Source organism: Mesoplodon bidens (assembly GCF_964165515.1).
Source record: "Mesoplodon bidens genome assembly, contig: HAP1_SCAFFOLD_35, whole genome shotgun sequence".
Taxonomy (NCBI): Eukaryota; Metazoa; Chordata; class Mammalia; order Artiodactyla; family Ziphiidae; genus Mesoplodon; species Mesoplodon bidens.
The window spans coordinates 3608206-3628002 of NW_027672525.1; positions in this window are offsets into that span (position 1 = coordinate 3608206).

A 19797-nucleotide genomic window follows, 5' to 3' on the forward strand; every position below is an offset into this window, starting at 1 on the left:
CATGCTCCATGACCCTTGTCATCACAATTGTCCATGTGCTTGTCAGGACAATGCTCCATGACACATGTCATCACAGTGCACCGGGTGCTTGTCATCACAGTGCTCCACAATCTTGTCATCACAATGCTCCATAAACCTTGTCATCACAATGCTCCATGCATTTCTCATCAAAATGCTCTCTCACCACTGATATTACAATGTTACATCACTATTCGTCACAATACTCCCTCACCCTTCATCACAATTTTCCATGACTCCTGTCATCACAATGCTACATGTACTTATCATCACAATGTTCGATGACCACTGACATCATAGTGTTCCATACCCCTGTCATCAAGTTGCTCCATTACGCTTTTCATCCAATTGCTCCATGAATCTGTCATCACAATGCTCCCTGCCCTTATCATCACAATGCACAACACCCTTGTCATCAAAATGCTCCATGACCTTTGTCATCACAAAGACTCGTGACCCTTGGCATCACAGAGCTCCATGCCATTGTCATAACAATGCTCCAAGAACGCTCTCATCACATTGCTCCATGCCCTTGTCATCACAAAGCTCCATGACACATGTCATCAGAATGCTCCATGGACTTCTCATCACAATGTTCCATGCCCTTGCCATCACAATGCTCCATTAAACCTGTAATAACAATGTTCCATGATCCCTGCCATCACGTTGTTCCCTGGTCTTGTCACCACAACGCTCCATGACCCTTCTCATCACAATGCTCCAAGACCCCTGTAATCACAATGCTCCATGCCCAATTCATCTCAATGACACATGAACCCTGTCATCACAATGCACCATGCACATCATCATAATGCTTCATGCTATTGTCATCACAATGAAATCAAAATGCTCCATGACCTCTGTCATAACAATGCTCCAAATCATTGTGATAACAATATTCCATAACACTTGTCATCACAGTGCCCCATGACGCTCATCATCACATTTATCCATGCCCTTGTGATCACAATGCTCAATTACCCCTGCCATCACAATGTCCCACGGCCATGTCATCACAAGGCTCCATGACATGTGTCATCACAATGCTCCAAGACACCTGTCATCACAATGCTCCATGCCTTTGTCAGCAAAATGCTACATGAACTTGTCATTATTATTCTCTTTGTGCTTGTCATCAAAATACTCCATTACCATTGTCATCACAATCCTCCATGAACATTGGAATAACATTGCTTCATGCCCTTGTCATCACACTGCTCCATGCTCCTTGATATCAAAATGATCCATGACCTCTGTCATCACAGTGCTCCACACCCTTGTGATTACAATGTTCCATAACACTTGTCATCACAATGCTCCATGATGTATGTCATCACTATACTCCATGCCCTTTTCATCACAATGCTCCATGACCTTTGTCATCACAATTCTCAATGCACCTGTCATCACAATATTCCATGACACTTGTCGTCAGAATGCTCCTTGAACCCTGTCACGAAAAGGCTCCATGCCTATTTCCTCACAATACTGCATGCCGTTTTCATCACAATGCTCCATGCCATTGTCATCAAAATACTCCACAAGCTTGTCATCAGAATCCTCCATGACCTTTGTCATCACAATTCTCCATGCACTTCTCAGGAAAATGCTCCCTGACCCTTGTCATCACAATGTCCCAAGACATTGTCATCACAATGCTCCATTACCTTTGTCATCAGAATCCTCAATGACACTTGGCATCACAATGCTCCATGCCATTGTCATCACAATGGGCCATTACATACGCCATCACAATGCTCCCTGACACCTGTCTTCACAATACTGCATGACCTGGACATCACAATGCTGTATGCACTTGTCGTCACAATGATCCATGACCCCTGTCATCACAATGCTCCGTGACCCAAGTCATCACAATGCTTCATAACCTTTGTCATCACAATGGTCCATGCCCTCGTCATCAACAGTCTCTGTGACCTATTTAACCACAATGCTCCATGAACTTTTCATCACAATGCTCTTTGACACTTGTCATCACAATACTCGATTCCCTTTTCATCACAATGCTCCATGACTTTTGTCATCACAATTCTCAAAACACTTGTCATCACAATGCTCCCTGACACTTCTCACAATGCTCCTTGAACCCTGTCAGGAAAAAGCTCCATGCATTTTTCATCACAATGCCCCATGCCGATTTCTTCAGAATGCTCCATGCCATTGTCATCAAAATACTCCACAAGCTTGTCATCAGAATGCTCCATAACCCTTGTCATCACAGTTCTCCATGCACTTGTCACCACAATGCTCCCTGACCCTTGTCATCCCAATGCTCCAAGCCATTGTCCTCACAATGCTCCATTAACTTTGTCATCAGAATCCTCCATGACACTTGGCATCACAATGCTCCATGCCATTGTCATCACAATGGGCCATTACATATGTCATCACAATAATCCCTGACAACTGTCTTCACAGTACTGCATGACCTAGTCATCACAATGATCCATGCACTTGTCAGCACAATGCACCATGTCTTCTGTCATCACAATAATCTATGAAACTTGTCAGACCAATGCTACATGCCCCTGACATCACAATACTCCATGCACTTGTCATCAAAATGCTCCATGACCCCTGTCATCACAATGCTCCGTGACTCCAGGCATCACAACGCTTCAAAACATTTGTCATCACAATGGTTCATGCCCGCGTCATCAAAAGCCTCTGTGACCTTTGTAACCACAATGCTCCATGAATTTTCCATCACAATGCTCCGTGACCCTTGTCATCACAATGCTCCATGCCTTTGTCAGAAAAATGATCCATGACCCTTGTCATCACAATATGCCACGCTCTTTTCATCACAACGGTCCACAATTTTTCATGGCAATGCTCCATATATCTTGTAATCTAAATGCTCCATGCCCTTCTCATCACAATGCTCCATTACCGCTATCATAACAATGCTCCATGACCCTTGCCATCACAATGTTCCACGGCCTTGTCATCTCAAGGCTCCATGACACTTGTCATCACAATGCTCCAAGACCCCTGTATTCACAATGCTCCATACCCTTGTCATCACAGTGTCAATGACACATGTCATCAGAATGTTCCATGGCCTTCTCATAAAAATGCTCCTTGCCATTGTCATCACAATGCTCCAAGACCACTGTAATCACAATGTTCCTTGCCCCTATTCATCTCAATGCTCCATGAACCCTCTCATCACAATGCATCATGTCCATCATCATAATGCTTCCCGCAATTGTCAGCGTAAAGAAATCAAAATTCTCCATGACCTCTGTCATCACAATGCTCCATGAACCCTGTCATCACAATACTCCATGAACATTTTCAGCCCAATGCTCCATGAACCTTGTCATCACAATGATCCATGCCCTTGTCATCCCAGTTCTCCATGACCCCTGTATTCACAATGCTCTGTGACGCTTGTCATCACAGTGCTCCATGACTCCTGTCATCACAATGCTCCATGCCTTTGTCAGCAAATTGCTACATGACGTTGTCATTACAATGCTCTATACACTTCTCATCACAATACTCCATTACTATTGTCATCACAATCCTCCATGAACCTTGGGATCACATTGCTTCATGCCTTTGTCATCACAATGCTCCATGCTCCTTGAAATCAAAATGATCCATGACCTCTGTCATCACAATGCTCCAAACACTTGTGATCACAAAGTTCCATAACACTTGTGATCACATAGTTCCATAACACTTGTCATCACATCGCTCCGTGATGCCGGTCATCACAATACTCCATGCCCTTTTCATCTCGATGTTCCATGACCTTTGTCATCACAATTCTCAATACACTTGTCATCACAATGCTCCCTGACACTTGTCTTCAGAATGCTCCTTGAACCCTGTCACGAAAATGCTCCATGCCCTTTTCATCACAATGCTCCATGCCATTGTCATCAGAATACTCCACAAGCTTGTCATCAGAATGCCGCATGACCCTTGTCATCACAATTCTCCATGCACTTGTCAGCACAATGCTCCCTGACCCTTGTCATCACAATGCACAAAGCCATTGTCATCACAGTGCTCCATTACATTTGTCATCAGAATCCTCCATGACACATGGCATCACAATGCTCCAACCATTTCCATCACACAGGGCCATTATATATGTCATCACAATGCTCCTTGACACCTGTCTTCACAATAATGCATGACCTGGTCATCACAATGCTCCATGCCCTTGTCATCGCAATGCGCCATTCCAACTATCATAACAATAATCCATGAAACTTATTAGACCAATGCTTCATGCCCTTGTCATCACAATGCTCCATGCCCTTGTTATCACAATGCTCCAAGAACACTGTCATCACAATGCTCCGTGACTCCAGTAATCACAATGCTTCATGACCTTTGTCATGACATTGGTCCATGCCCTCGTCATCAGCAGTCTCTGTGACATTTTTAACCACAATGCTCCTTGAACTTTTCATCAAAATGCTCTTTGACCCTTGTCATCACAATGTTCTATGCCTTTCTCTGCTCAATTCTCCATGACCCTGGTCATCACAATGCTCCATGCGCTTATCAGCACAATGCTCCACGACACATGTCATCACAATGCACCATGCGCTTGTCATCACAGTGCTCCAAAACCTTTTCATCACAATGCTCCATAAAACTTGTCATCACAATGCTCCCTGCACTTCTCATCAAAATGCTCTCTCACCACTGATATCACAATGTTACATCACTATTCGTCGCAATACTCACTCACCCCTGTCATCACAATGTTCCATGACTCCTGTCATCACAATGCTACATGCATTATCATCAAAATATTCGATGACCACAGACATCACAATATTCCCCAGCCCCGTCATCAAAATGTTCCATGACCCTTTTCATCAAATTGCTCCATGACCCTGTCATCAAAATGCTTCCTTTCCTTCTCATCACAGTGCACAACGCCCTTGTCATCAAAATGCTCCATGACTTTGCCATCATAAAGATCAATGACGCTTGGCATCACAAAGCTCCATGCAGTTGTCATCACAAAGCTCCATGACACATGTCATCAGAATGCTCCATGGCCTTCTCATCACAATGCTCCATGCCCTTGCCATCACAATGCTCCATTACCGCTGTCATAACAATGCTCCATGACCACAGCCATCACGATGTTCCATGGCCTTATCATCAACAGGCTCCATGACCCTTCTCATCACAATGCTCCTAGACCCCTGTACACACAATGCTCCATGCCCCTTTCATCTCAATGATCCATGAACCCTGTCATCACAATGCACCATGCCCATCATCATAATGTTTCATGCTATTGTCATCACAATGAATTCAAAATGCTCCATGACCTCTGTCATAACAATGCTCCAAACCCTTGTGATCACAATATTCCATAACACTTGTCATCACAATGCCCCGTGACACTCGTCATCACAATTATCCATGGCCTTCTCATCACAATGCTCCATGACCTTTGTCATCACAATGCTCAATACACTTGTCGTCAAAATGCTCCCTGACACTTGTTGTCTGTATGCTCCTTGAATCCTGTCATGACAAGGGTCCATGCCTTTTTCATCAAAATGATCCATGCCCATTTCATCACAATGCTCCAAGACCCTTGTAATCACAATGCTCCATGCCCTTGTCATCACAAAGCTCAATGACACATGCCATTAGAATGCTCCTTGGCCTTTTCCTCACAATGCACCATCCCCTTGTCATCACAATGTTCCAAGACCCCTGTAATCACAAAGGTCCATGTCCCTTTTCATCAGTATGCTCCATGAGATTTGTCATCACAAGGCTCCATGGTTTTCTCATCACAGTGCTCCAGGACCTTGTCATCACAAATCTCCATGACCATGTCATGAATATTCTCAATGGCACTTTTCATCATAATGCTCCAAGCCCTATTCATCACAATCCTCCATTACATTTGGCATCACAATCCTCACTGCCATTGTCATCGCAATGGACCATGCATTATGGCATCACAATGCTCCCTGACACCTGTCTTCCCAATACTCCATGACCTTCTCATCACAATGCTCCATTTTCTTATCACAATGCAGCATGTCCACTGTCATCACAATAATCTATGAAACTTTTCAGTCCAATGCTCCGTGCCCCTGTCATCACAATGCTCCATGCACTTGTCATCACAATGCTCCATGTCCCCTCTATTCACAATGCTCCGTGAAGCTTGTCATCACAGTGCTCCATGACACCTGTCATCACAATGCTCCATGCCTTTGTAAGCAAACTGCTACATGACCGTGTCATTACAATGCTCTATGCGCTTGTCATTACAATACTCCATTACAATTGTCATCACAATCCTCCATAAACCTTGGGATCACGTTGCTTCATGCCCTTGTCATCACAATGCTCCATGCTCCTTGAAATCAAAATGATCCATGACCTCTGTCATCACAATGCTCCAAACCCTTGTGATCACAAAGTTCCATAACACTTGTCATTACAACGTTCCATGATGCCTGTCATCACAATACTCCAGGCCCTTTTCATCACAATGCTCCATGATCTGTGTCATCACAATTCTCAATACACTTTTCATCACAATGCTCACTGACACTTGTCGTCAGAATGCTCCTTGAGCCCTGTCATGTACAGGCTCCATGCATTTTTCATCACAATGCCCCATGCCATTTTCATCACAATGCTCCATGCCACTGTCATCAAAATACTCCATAAGCTTGTCATCAGAATGCTCCATGACCTTGTCATCACAATTATCCATGCACTTGTTAGCACAATGTTCCCTGACCCTTGTCATCACAATGCTCCTAACCATTGTCATAACAATGCTCCTTTACCTTTGTCATCAGAATCCACCATGACACTTGGCATTACAATGCTCCATGCTATTATCATCACAATGGGCCATTACATATGTCATGACAATGCTCCCTGACACCTGTCTTCTTAATAATGCATGACCTGGTCATCACAATGCTCTATGCACTTGTCATCACAGTGCTCCATGACACCTGTCATCACAATGCTCCGTGACTCCAGTCATCACAATGCTTCATGACCTTTGTCATCACAATGGTCTATGCCCTCATCATCAACAGTCTCTGTGACATTTGTTACCACAATGCTCCATGAACATTTCATCACAATGCTCCTTGATTCTTGTCATCACAATGCTCCATACCTTTGTCAGAAAAATGCTCCATGACCCTTGTCTTCACAATGTGCCATGCACTTCTCATCACAACGGTCCACAAATTTGTCCTGCCAATGCTCCATAAACCTTGTAATCACAATGCTACATGCCCTTCTCATCACAATGCTCCATTACACCTGTCATAACAATGCTCCATGACCCTTGCCATCACAATGTTCCACGGCCGTGTCATCACAAGGCTCCAGGACGATTGTCATCACAATGTACCAAGACCCCTGTAATCACAATGCTCCATGCCCTTGTCATCACAAAGTTCCATTACCCTGTCATAACAATGCTCCCTGACCCCTGCCATCACAATGCTCCGGGCCCTTCTCATCACAATGCTCCATTACACCTGTCATAACAATGCTCCATGACACTTGCCATCACAATGTTCCACGGCTGTGTCATCACAAGGCTCCAGGACGATTGTCATCACAATGTACCAAGACCCCTGTAATCACAATGCTCCATGCCCTTGTCATCACAATGTTCCATTACCCTGTCATAACAATGCTCCCTGACCCCTGCCATCACAATGCTCCCTGCCCTTCTCATCACAATGCACAATGCCCTTGTCATCAAAATGCTCCTTGACCTTTGTCATCACAAAGATCCATGACCCTTGGCATCACAATGCTCCATGTCATTGTCATCACAATGCTCCATGAACGCTCTCATCACATTGCTCCATGGCTTTGTCATCACAGAGCTGCATGACATATGTCATCAGACTGCTCCATGGCCGTCTCATCACAATGCTCCATTCCCTTGCCATCACAATGATCCATTACCCCGTCATAACAGTGCTCCATGACCCCTGCCATAACGATGTTCCATGGCCTTGTCATCACAATGCTCCAAGACCCCTGTAATCACAATGCTCCATGCCCCTTTTCATCTCACTGATCCATGAACCCTGTCATCATAATGCACCATGCCCATCATCATAATGCTTCATGCTATTGTCATCACAATGTAATCAAAATGCTCCGTGACCTCTGTCATAGCAATGCTCCAAACCCTTGTGATCACAATATTCCATAACACTTTTCATCACAGTGCCCCATGATGCTCATCATCACAATAATCCTTGGTCTTCTCATCACAATGCTCCATGACCTTTCTCATCACAATGCTCAATACACTTGTCATCAAAATGCTCCCTGACACTTGTTGTCTGTATGCTCCTTGAACCTGTCATGACAAGGGTCCATGCCTTTTTCATCACAATGAACCATGCCCTTCTCCTCACAATGCTCCAAGACCACTGTTATCACAATGCTCCAAGCTCTTGTCATCACAAAGCTCCAAGACACATGTCATCAGAATGTTCCATGGCCTTCTCATCAAAATGCTCCATGCCCTTGTCATCACAATGCCCCAAGACACCTGTAATCACACTGCTGCATGCCCCTATTCATCCCAATGCTCCATGAACCCTGTCATCACAATGCATCATGCCCATCATCATAATGCTTCTGGCTATTGTCAGCACAATGAAATCAATATTCTCCATGACCTCTGTCATCACAATGCTCCATGCCCCATGTTATCACAATACTCCATGAACTATTTCAGCCCAATGCTCCATGACCCTTGTCATCACAAACATCCATGCCCTTGTCATCCCAATGCTCCATGAACCCTGTACTCACAATGCTCCGGGACCCTTGTCAGCACAGTGCTCCTTGACACCTATCATCACAATGTTCCATGCCTTTGTCAGCAAAATGCTACATGACCTTGTCATTACAATTCTCTATGCGCTTGTCATCACAATACTCCATTACCATTGTCATCACAATCCTCCATGAACCTTGGGATCACATTGCTTCATGTCCTTGTCATCACAATGCTCCATGCTTTTAGAAATAAAAATGATCCATGACCTCTGTCATCACAGTGCTCCAAACACTTGAGATAAAAATGTTCCATAAATCTTGTCATCACAATGCTCCATGATGCCTGTCATCACATTACTCCATGCCCTTTTCATCACAATGGTCCATGACCTTTGTCATCACAATTCTCAATACACTTGTCATCACAGTGCTCCCTGACACTTTTCGTCAGAATGCTCCTTGAAACCTGTCACGAAAAGGCTCCATGCCATTTTCATCACAATGCCCCATGCCGTTTGCATCACAATGCTCTATGCCATTGTCATTAAAATACTCCACAATCTTGTCATCAGAATCCTCCATAACCCTTGTCATCACAATTCCCCATGCACTTGTCTGCACAATGCTCCATGACCCTTGTCATCACAATGCTCCAAGCCATTGTCATCACAATGCTCCATAACCTTTGTCATCAGAATCGTCCATGACCCTTGGCATCACAATTCTCCATGTGCTTGTCAGGACAATGCTCCATGACTTATGTCATCACAATGCACCATGAGCTTCCCATCACAGTGCTCCACAATTTTGTCATCACAATGCTCCATAAAATTTGTCATCACAATGCTCCATGCACTTCTCATCAAAATGCTCTCTCACCACTGATATCACAATGATACATCACTATTCGTCACAATACTCCCTCACCCCTGTCATCATAATGTTCCATGGCTCCTGTCATCACAGTGCTACATTCACTTATCATCACAATGTTTGATGATCCCAGACATCACAATGTTCCATAATCCCTGTCATCAAAATGCTCCATGACACTTTTCATCATTATGCTCCATGAGCCCTGACATCAAAATTTTCCATAACCCCTGTCATCAAAATGTTCCATGACCCTTTTCATCCAATTGCACCATGACCCTGTCATCACAGTGCTCTTTGCCCTACTCATGACAATGCACAAGGCCTTTGTCATCAAATTGCTCCATGACCTTTGTCATCACAATAATGCATGACACTTGGAATCACAGTGCTCCATGTCATTGATATCACAATGCTCCATGAATTCTCTCATCACATTGGTCCATGACGTTGTCATCACAAAGCTCCATGACACATGTCATCAGAATGTTACATGGTCTTCTCATCACAATGCTCCATGACTTTGCCATCACAATGCTCCTTTACCCTGTCATAACAATGCTCCATGACCACTGACATCACGATGTTCCACGACCTTGTCATCACAAGGCTCAATGACACTTGTCAGCACAATGCTCCAAGACACCTGTCATCAAAATGCTCCATGCCCTTGTCATAACATAGCTCCATGACGCATGTCATCAGAAGTTTCCATGGCCTTCTCATCACAATGCTCCATGCACTTGTCAGCACAATCTTCCCTGACCCTTGTCATCATAATGCTCCAAGCCATAGTCATCACAATGCTCCATTACATTTGTCATCAGAATCCTCCATGACACTTGGCATCACAATGCCCTATGCCATTGTCATCACAATGTGCCATTACATATGTCATCACAATGCTCCCTGACACATGTCTTCACATTACTGCATGACCTGGACATCAAAATGCTCCATGCCCTTGTCATTACAATGTGCCATTTCAACTGTCATCGCAATAATCCATTAAACTTATAAGAGCAATTCTCTATGCCCTTGTCATCAAAATGCTCAATGCCCTTGTTATCACAGTGTTCCAAGACCCCTGTAATCAGAATGCTCCATGCCCCTTTTCATCAGTATGCTCCATGAGACTTGTCATCACAAGGCTCCATGGTTTCCTCATCACAATGATCCAGGACCTTGTCATCACAATGCTTCACGACCTTGTCATGAAAATTCTCAATTTCTCTTGTCATCATAATGCTCCAAGCCCTAGTCATCACAATCCTCCATTACATTTCGCATCACAATGCTCCCTCTCATTGTCATCGCAATGGACCATGACATATGTCATCACAATGCTCCCTGACACCTGTCTTCACAATAATCCATGACCTACTCATCACAATGATCCATGCCCTTGTCATCACAATGCTCCATGACCCCTTTCATCACAATGTTCCGTGACTCCAGGCATCACAATGATTCATAACATTTGTCATCACAGTGGTCCATGCCCGCATCATCACAAGGCTCTGTGACCTTTGTAACCACAATGCTCCATGAACTTTTCATCACAATGCTCCGTGACACTTGTCATCACAATGCTCCATGCCTTTGTCAGAAAAATGCTCCATGACCCTTGTCAATACAATGTGCCACGCACTTTTCATCACAACGGTCCACAAATTTGTCATGGCAATGCTTCATAAATCTTGTAATCACAATGCTCCATGCCCTTCTCATCACAGTGCTCCATTACACCTGTCATAAGAATGCTCCATGACCCATGCCATCACTCTGTTCCATGGCCTTGTCATCACAAGGCTCCATGACACTTGACATCACAGTGCTCCAAGACCCCTGTAATCACAATGCTCCATGCCCTTGTCATCACAAAGCTCCATGACACATGTCATCAGAATGTTCCATGGACTTCTCATAAAAATGCTCCATGCTCTTGTCATCAGAATCCTCCAAGACCACTGTCATCACAATGCTCCATGCCCCTGTTCATCTCAATGCACCATGAACCCTGTCATCACAATGCATCAAGCACATCATCATAATGCTTCAGGCTATTGTCATCACAATGAAATAAAAATGCTCCATGACCTCTGTCATCACAATGCTCCATGACCCCTGTCATCACAATACTCCATGAATATTATCAGACCATTGCTCCATGACATTCTCATCACAATGATCCATGACCAATATCATCACAATGCACCATGATAACTGGCATCACAACACTCCATGACACGTGACAACACAATGATCCGGGACTCTTGTCATCACATTGCTCCATTCCCTAGTCATCACAATGCTCCATGACCCCTGTCATTACAATGCTCCGTGACACCATTCATCACAATGCTTCATAACGTTAGTCATCACAGTGGTCCAAGCTAGCATCATCACAAGGCTCTGTGACATTTGTGACCACAATACTCCATGAACTTTTCATCACAATGCTCCATGACCCTTGTCATCACAATGCTCCATGCCTTTCTCAGAACAATGCTCCATTACCCATGTCATCACAATGTGCCATGCGCTTGTCATCACAATGCTCCTTGCCTTTGTCAGAACAATGCTCCATTACCCATGTCATCACAATGTGCCATGCACTTGTCATCACTGTTCTCCACAATCTTGTCATCACCATGCTCCATAAACTTTGACTTCACAATGTTACATGTACTTCTCATCAAAATGCTCTCTCACCACTGATATCACAATGTTACATCACTATTCGTCATAATACTCCCTCACCCCAGTCATCACAATGTTCCATGACTCCTGTCATCACAATTCTACATGCACTTATCATCACAATATTCGATGACCCCTGTCATCACAATGTTCCATAACCCCTGTCATCAAAATGCTCCATGAACTTTCATCAAAATGCTCCATGACCCCTGACATCACAGTGTTCCATAACCCCTGTCATCAAAATGTTCCATGACCCTTTTCATCAAATTGCTCCATGAACCTGTCATCACAATACTCCATGCCCTTTTCATCACAATGCTCCATGACCTTTGTCATCACAACTCACAATACACATGGCATCACAATGCGCCCTGACACTTGTCGTCAGAATGCTCCTTGAACCCTGTCATGACAAGGCTCCATGCCTTTCTCATCACAATGATCCATGCCGTTTTCATTACAATGCTCCAAGACCCCTGTAATCACAGTGCTCCATGCCCTTGTCATCACAAAGCTCAAGGACGCATGTCATTAGAATGCTCCTTGGCCTTCTCCTCACAATGCTCCATGCCCTTGTCATCACAATGATCCAAGACCCCTGTAATCACAGTGGCCCATGCCCTTTTTCATCAGTATGCTCCATGAGGTTTGTCATCACAAGGCTCCATGGTTTTCTCATCACAATGCTCCAGGACATTGTCATCACAATGCTTCACGACCTTGTCATGAAAATTCTCAATGGCCCTTGTCATCATAATGCTCCAAGCCCTAGTCATCACAATGCTCCATTATATTTGTCATTACAATCCTCCATTACATTTGGCATCACAATGCTCCCTGCCATTGTCAGCGCAGTGGACCATGACATATGTCATCAGAATGCTCCCTGACATCTCTCTTTACAGTACTCCAAGACCTTCTCATCACAGTGCTCCATGCCCTTGCCATCACAATGCAGCCTGTCCACTGTCATCACAATAATCTCTGAAACTTGTCAGACCAATGCTCCATGCCCCTGTCATCACAATGCTCCATGCCCTTGTCATCACAATGCTCCAGGACCCCTGTCATCACAATGCTCCGTGACTCCATCCGTCACAATGCTTCATAACGTTTGTCATCACAATGGTCCATGCCCGCATCATCACAAGGCTCTGTGACCTTTGTAACCACAATGCTCCATGAATTTTTCATCACAATGCTCCGTGACCCTTGTCATCACAATGCTCCATGCCTTTGTCAGAACAATGCTACATGACTCTTGTCATCACAATGTGCCATGCACTTTTCATCACAACGGTCCATGACATTGCCATCGCTAAGCTCCATAAACCTTGTAATCACATTCCTCCATGCACTTCTCATCCAAATGCTCTCTCACCAGAGATATCACAATGTTACACCACTAGTCATCACAATACTCCCTCACACCTCTAATCACAATGTTCCATCATCCTTGTCATCACAATGCTACATGCCCTTATCATCACAATGTTCCATTACACCTGACATCACAATGATCCATAACTCCTGTCATCAAAATGCTCCATGACCCTTCTTATCCCAAAGCTCCATGACCCCTGACATCACAATGTTCTATAACCCCTGTCATCAAAATGTTCCAATAGATATTTCATCAAATTGTTGCATGACCCTGTCATCAAAATGCTCCCTGCATTTCTCATCACAATGCACCATGCACTTGTCAGCAGAGTGCTCCACAATCTTATCATCACATTGCTCCATAAAACTTGTCATCAAAATGCTCCATGCACTTCTCAACAAAATGCTGTCTCACAAATGATATCACAGTGTTCCATCACTATTCGTCACAATGCACCCTCACCCATGTCATCACAATGTTCCATGACTCCTGTCATCACAATGCTACATGCACTTATCATCACAATGTTTGATGACCCCTTACATCACAATGTTCCATAACCCCTGTCATCAAAATGCTTCAGGACACTTTTCATCAAATTGCTCCATGAACCTGTCATCACAATGCTCCCAGCCCTTCTCATCACAATGCACAAAGCCCTTGTAATCAAAACGCTCCATGACCTTTGTCATCACAAAGATCCATGACACTTGGCATCACAATGCTCCATGTCATTGTCATCACAGTGTTCCATGAACGCTCTCATCACATTGCTCCATGCCCTTGTCATCACAAAGCTCCATGACACGTCATCAGAATGCTCCATGGCCTTCTCATCACAATGCTCCATGCCCTTGCCATCACAGTGCTCCATTACCCCTGTCACAACAATGCTCCATGACCCCTGCCATCACGATGTTCCACGGCCTTGTCATCACAAGGCTCCAAGACCCTTGTCATCACAATGCTCCAAGACCCCTGTAATCACAATGCTCCATGCCCCTTTTCATCTCAATGATCCATGAACCCTGTCATCGCAATGCACCAGGCCCATCATCATAATGCTTCATGCGATTGTCTTCACAATGAAATCAAAATGCTCCATGACATCTGTCATAACAATGCTCCAAACTCTTGTAATCACAATATTCCATAACACTTTTCATCACAATGCCCCATAACGCTCGTCATCACAATTATCCATGGTCTTCTCATCACAATGCTCCATGACTTTTGTCATCACAATGCTCAATACACTTGTCATCAAAATGCTACCTGACACTTGTTGTCTGTATGCTCCTTGAACCTTTTCTTGAAAAGGCTCCATGACATTTTCCTCACAATGATCCATGCCCTTTTCATCACAGTGCTCCAAGACACCTGTAATCCCAATGCTACATGCCCTTGTCATCAGAAAGCTCAATGACGCATGTCACTAGAATGATCCTTGGCCTTCTCCTCACAATGCCCCATGCCCTTGTCATCACAGTGTTCCAAGACCCCTGTAATCACAATGCTCCATGCCTCTTTTCATCAGTATGCTCCATGAGACTTGTCATCACAATGCTCCCTGACACTTGTTGTCAGAATGCTCCTTGAAACCTGTCACGAAAAAGCTCCATGCCTTTTTCATCACACTGCCCCACTCCGTTTTCATCACAATGATCCATGCCATTGTCATCAAAATACTCCAGAAGCTTCTCATCAGAATTCTCCATGACCTTTGTCATCACAATTCTCCATGCACTTGTCAGCACAATGCTCCAAGCCATTATCATCACAATGCTCCATTACCTTTGTCATCAGAATCCTCCATGACACTTGGCATCACAATGCTCCATGCCATTGTCATCACAATGGGCCATTACATATGTCATCAATATGCTCCCTGACACCAGTCTACACAATACTGCGTGACCTGGTCTTCACAATGCTCCATGCCCTTGTCATCAAAATGCACCATTCCAACTGTCATTGCAATAATCCATGAAACTTATTAAACCAATGCTCCGTGCACTTGTCAACACAATGCTCCATACCCTTGTTATCACAGTGCTCCATGACCCATGTCATCACAATGCTCCGTGACTCCAGTCATATCAATGATTCATGACCTTTGTCATCACAATGGTCCATACCCTCGTCATCAACAGTCTCTGTGACCTTTTTAACCTCAGTGCTCCATGAAATTTTCATCACAATGCTCTTTGACCCTTGTCATCACAATACTCTATGCCTTTCTCAGCACAATGCTCCATGACCGTTGTCATCACAATGCTCCATGCGCTTGTCAGCACAATGCTCCATGACCTTTGTCATCACAATTCTCAATACACTTGTCATCACAATGCTCCATGTCTCTTGTCTTCAGAAGGCTCCTTGAAACCTGTCACGAAAAGGCTCCATACCATTTTCGTTCAAATGTCCCATGCCATTTTCATCAAAATAATCCATGCCATTGTCATCAAAATACTCCACAAGTTTGTCATCCAAATGCTCCATGACCCGTGTCATCACAATTCTCCATGCACTTGCCAGCACAATGCTCCCTGACCCTTGTCATCACAATGTTTCAAGCCATTGTCATCACAATGCTCCATTACCTTTGTCATCAGAATCCTCCATGATACTTGGCATCACAATGCTCCATGCCATTGTTATCACAATGGGCCATTACATATGTCATCACAATGCTCCCTGACACCAGACTTCACAATACTGCATGACCTGGTCTTCACAATGCTGCATGCCCTTGTCATTACAATGTGCCATTCCAACTGTCATTGCAATAATCCATGAAACTTATTAGACCTATGTTCCATGCCCTTGTTATCACAATGCTCCGTGACTCCAGTCATCACAATGCTTCATGACCTTTGTCATCACAGTGGTCCATGCCCTTATCATCAACAGTCTCAGTGACCTTTTTAACCTCAATGCTCCATGAAATTTTCATCACAATGCTCTTTGATCATTGTCATCACAATACTCTATGCCTTTCTCAGCACAATGCTCCATGACCGTTGTCATCACAATGCTCCAGGCGCTTGTCAGCACAATGCTCCATGACACATCATCACAATGCACCATGCGCTTGTCATCACAGTGCTCCACAATCTTGTCATCACAATGCTCCATTAACATTGTCATCACAATGCTCCATGCACTTCTCATCAATATGCTCTTTCACCACTGATATCACAATGTTACATCACTATTCATCACAATGCTCCCTCACCCATGTCATCACAATGTTCCATGACTCCTGTCATCACAATGCTACATCCACTTATCATCACAATGTTCGATGACCTATGACATCACAATGTTCCATAATCCCTGTAATCAAAATGCTCCATGACCTTTTTCATCAAAATGCTCCATGTCCCCTGACATCACAATGCTCCATAGCCCTTGTCATTGCAGTGCTCCATGACGCTCTTCATCACAATTATCCATGGTCTTCTCATCACAATGCACCACGGTCTTGCCATCACAATGCTCCATGCCCTGGTCATCACAATGCTCCATGTCCCTTGTCATCACAATTCTCCACGTCCTTTTCATCACAATGCTCCATGACAGTTCTCATCACAATGTTACATGCTTTTGTCATCACAATTCTCCATGCACATGTCACTGCAATGCCCCATGACCCCTGTCATAGCAAGCTCCATGCCTTTGTCATCACAATGCTTCACGACCTTTTCATCAAAATTCTCAATGGCCATTGTGATAACAATGCTCCATGATCCTTGTCATCACAATGCTCCATGACCCTTGTCATCACAATGCTCCATGACCCCAGTTCTCACAATGCTCCGTGACTCCAGTCATCACAAGGCTTCATGACCTGTGTCATCACAATGATCCATGCACTCATGATCACAAGGCTCTGTGAATATTGTCACCACAATGCTCCACGAACTTTTCATCACAATGCTCCGTGAGACTTGTTACCACAATGCTCCATCCCTTTGTCAACTCAATGCTCCATGACCCTTGTCATCACAATTTTCCATGTGCTTGTCAGCGCAGTGCTCCATGGCCCATGTCATCACAATGCTCCGTAAACCTTGTCATCACAATGCTCCTTGCACGTCTTATCAAAATGCTCTCTCACCACTGATATCAAAATGTTCCCTCACTAGGCATCACCATAAACCCACTACCCTGTCATCACAATGGTCCATAACCCCTGTCATTAAAATGTTCCATGATCCCTGACATCACAATGTTCCATAACCCTTGTCATCAAAATGTTCCATGACTCTTTTCATCAAATTGCTACATGAACCTGTCATCACAATGCTCCCAGCCCTTCTCATCACAATGAACAACGCCCTTGTCATCAAAATGCTTCAAGACATTTGTCATCACAATGCACCAAATCCTTTTGATCAAAATGTTGCATAAAATTTATAATCACAACGCCCCATGATGCTCATCATCAGAATTATACATGGTCTTCTCATCACAATGCTCCATGACTTTTGTCACCACAATGCTCAATACCCTTGTCATCACAATGCTCCATTACCTTTGTCATCACAATCCTCCAAAACACTTGGCATCACAATGCTCCATGCTATTGTCATCACAGTGGAACATGAAATATGTCATCACAATGCTGCCTGACACCTGTATTCACAATATTCCATGACCTTGTCATCACAATGTGCCATGCCCACTGTCAACACAATTATCCATGAAACTTGTCAGACCAATGCTCCATGTCCCTGTCATCACAGTGCTCCATGCACTTGTCATCACAGTGCTTCATCACCCCAGTTCTCACAATGCTCCGTGACTCCAGTCATCACAAGGCGTCATGATCTGTGTCATCACAATGATCCATGCCCTCATCATCACAAGGCTCTGTGAACTTTGTCACCACAATGCTCCATGAACTTTTCATCACAATGCTCCGTGACACTTGTTATCACAATGCTCCATCCCTTTGTCAACTCAATGCTCCATGACACTTGTCATCACAATGTTCCATGTGCTTGTCAGCGCAGTGCTCCATGACCCATGTCATCACAATGCTCCATAAACCTTGTCATCACAATGCTCCTTGCACATCTTATCAAAATGCTCTCTCACCACTGATATCAAAATGTTCCCTCACTAGTCATCACAATACACCCACTCCCATGTCATCACAATGGTCCATAACCCCTGTCATGAAAATGTTCCATGACCCCTGACATCACAATGTTCCATAACCTCTGTCATTAAAATGTTCCATGACCCTTTTCATCAAATTGCTCCATGACCCTGTCATCACAATGCTCCCTGCCCTTCTCATCACAATGTACAACACCCTTGTCATCAATATGCTCCATGACTTTGTCATCACAAAGATCCATGACCCTTGGCATCACAATGCTCCATGTCATTGCCATCACAATGCTCCATGTTCGCTCTCATCACATTGCTTCATGCCCTTGTCGTCACAAAGCTCCATGACACATGCCATCAGAATGCTCCATGGCCTTCTCATCACAGTGCTCTATGCCCATGCAATCGCAAAGCTCCATTACACCTCTCATCACAATGCACCAAGACCCCTGTAATCACAATGTTCCATGCCCCTTTTCATCTCAATGTTCCATGAACCCTGTCATCACAATGCACCATGCCCACCATCATAATGCTTCATGCTATTGTCATCACAATGAAATCATAATGCTCCATGACTTCTCTCATCACAATGCTCCAAATCCTTGTGATCAGAATGTTCCATAACACTTATCATCACAACGCCCCATGACGCTCGTCATCACAATTATCCATGGTCTTCTCATCACAATGCTCCATGACTTTTGTCACCACAATGCTCAATACCCTTGTCATCACAATGTTCCCTGACACTTGTCGTCAGTATGCTCCATGAACCCTGTGATGACAAGGCTCCATGGCCTTCTAATCCTAATGCTCCATGCCCTTGTCATCACAGTGCTCCACGACCCCTGTAATCACAAGGCTCCATGCCCCTTTTCATC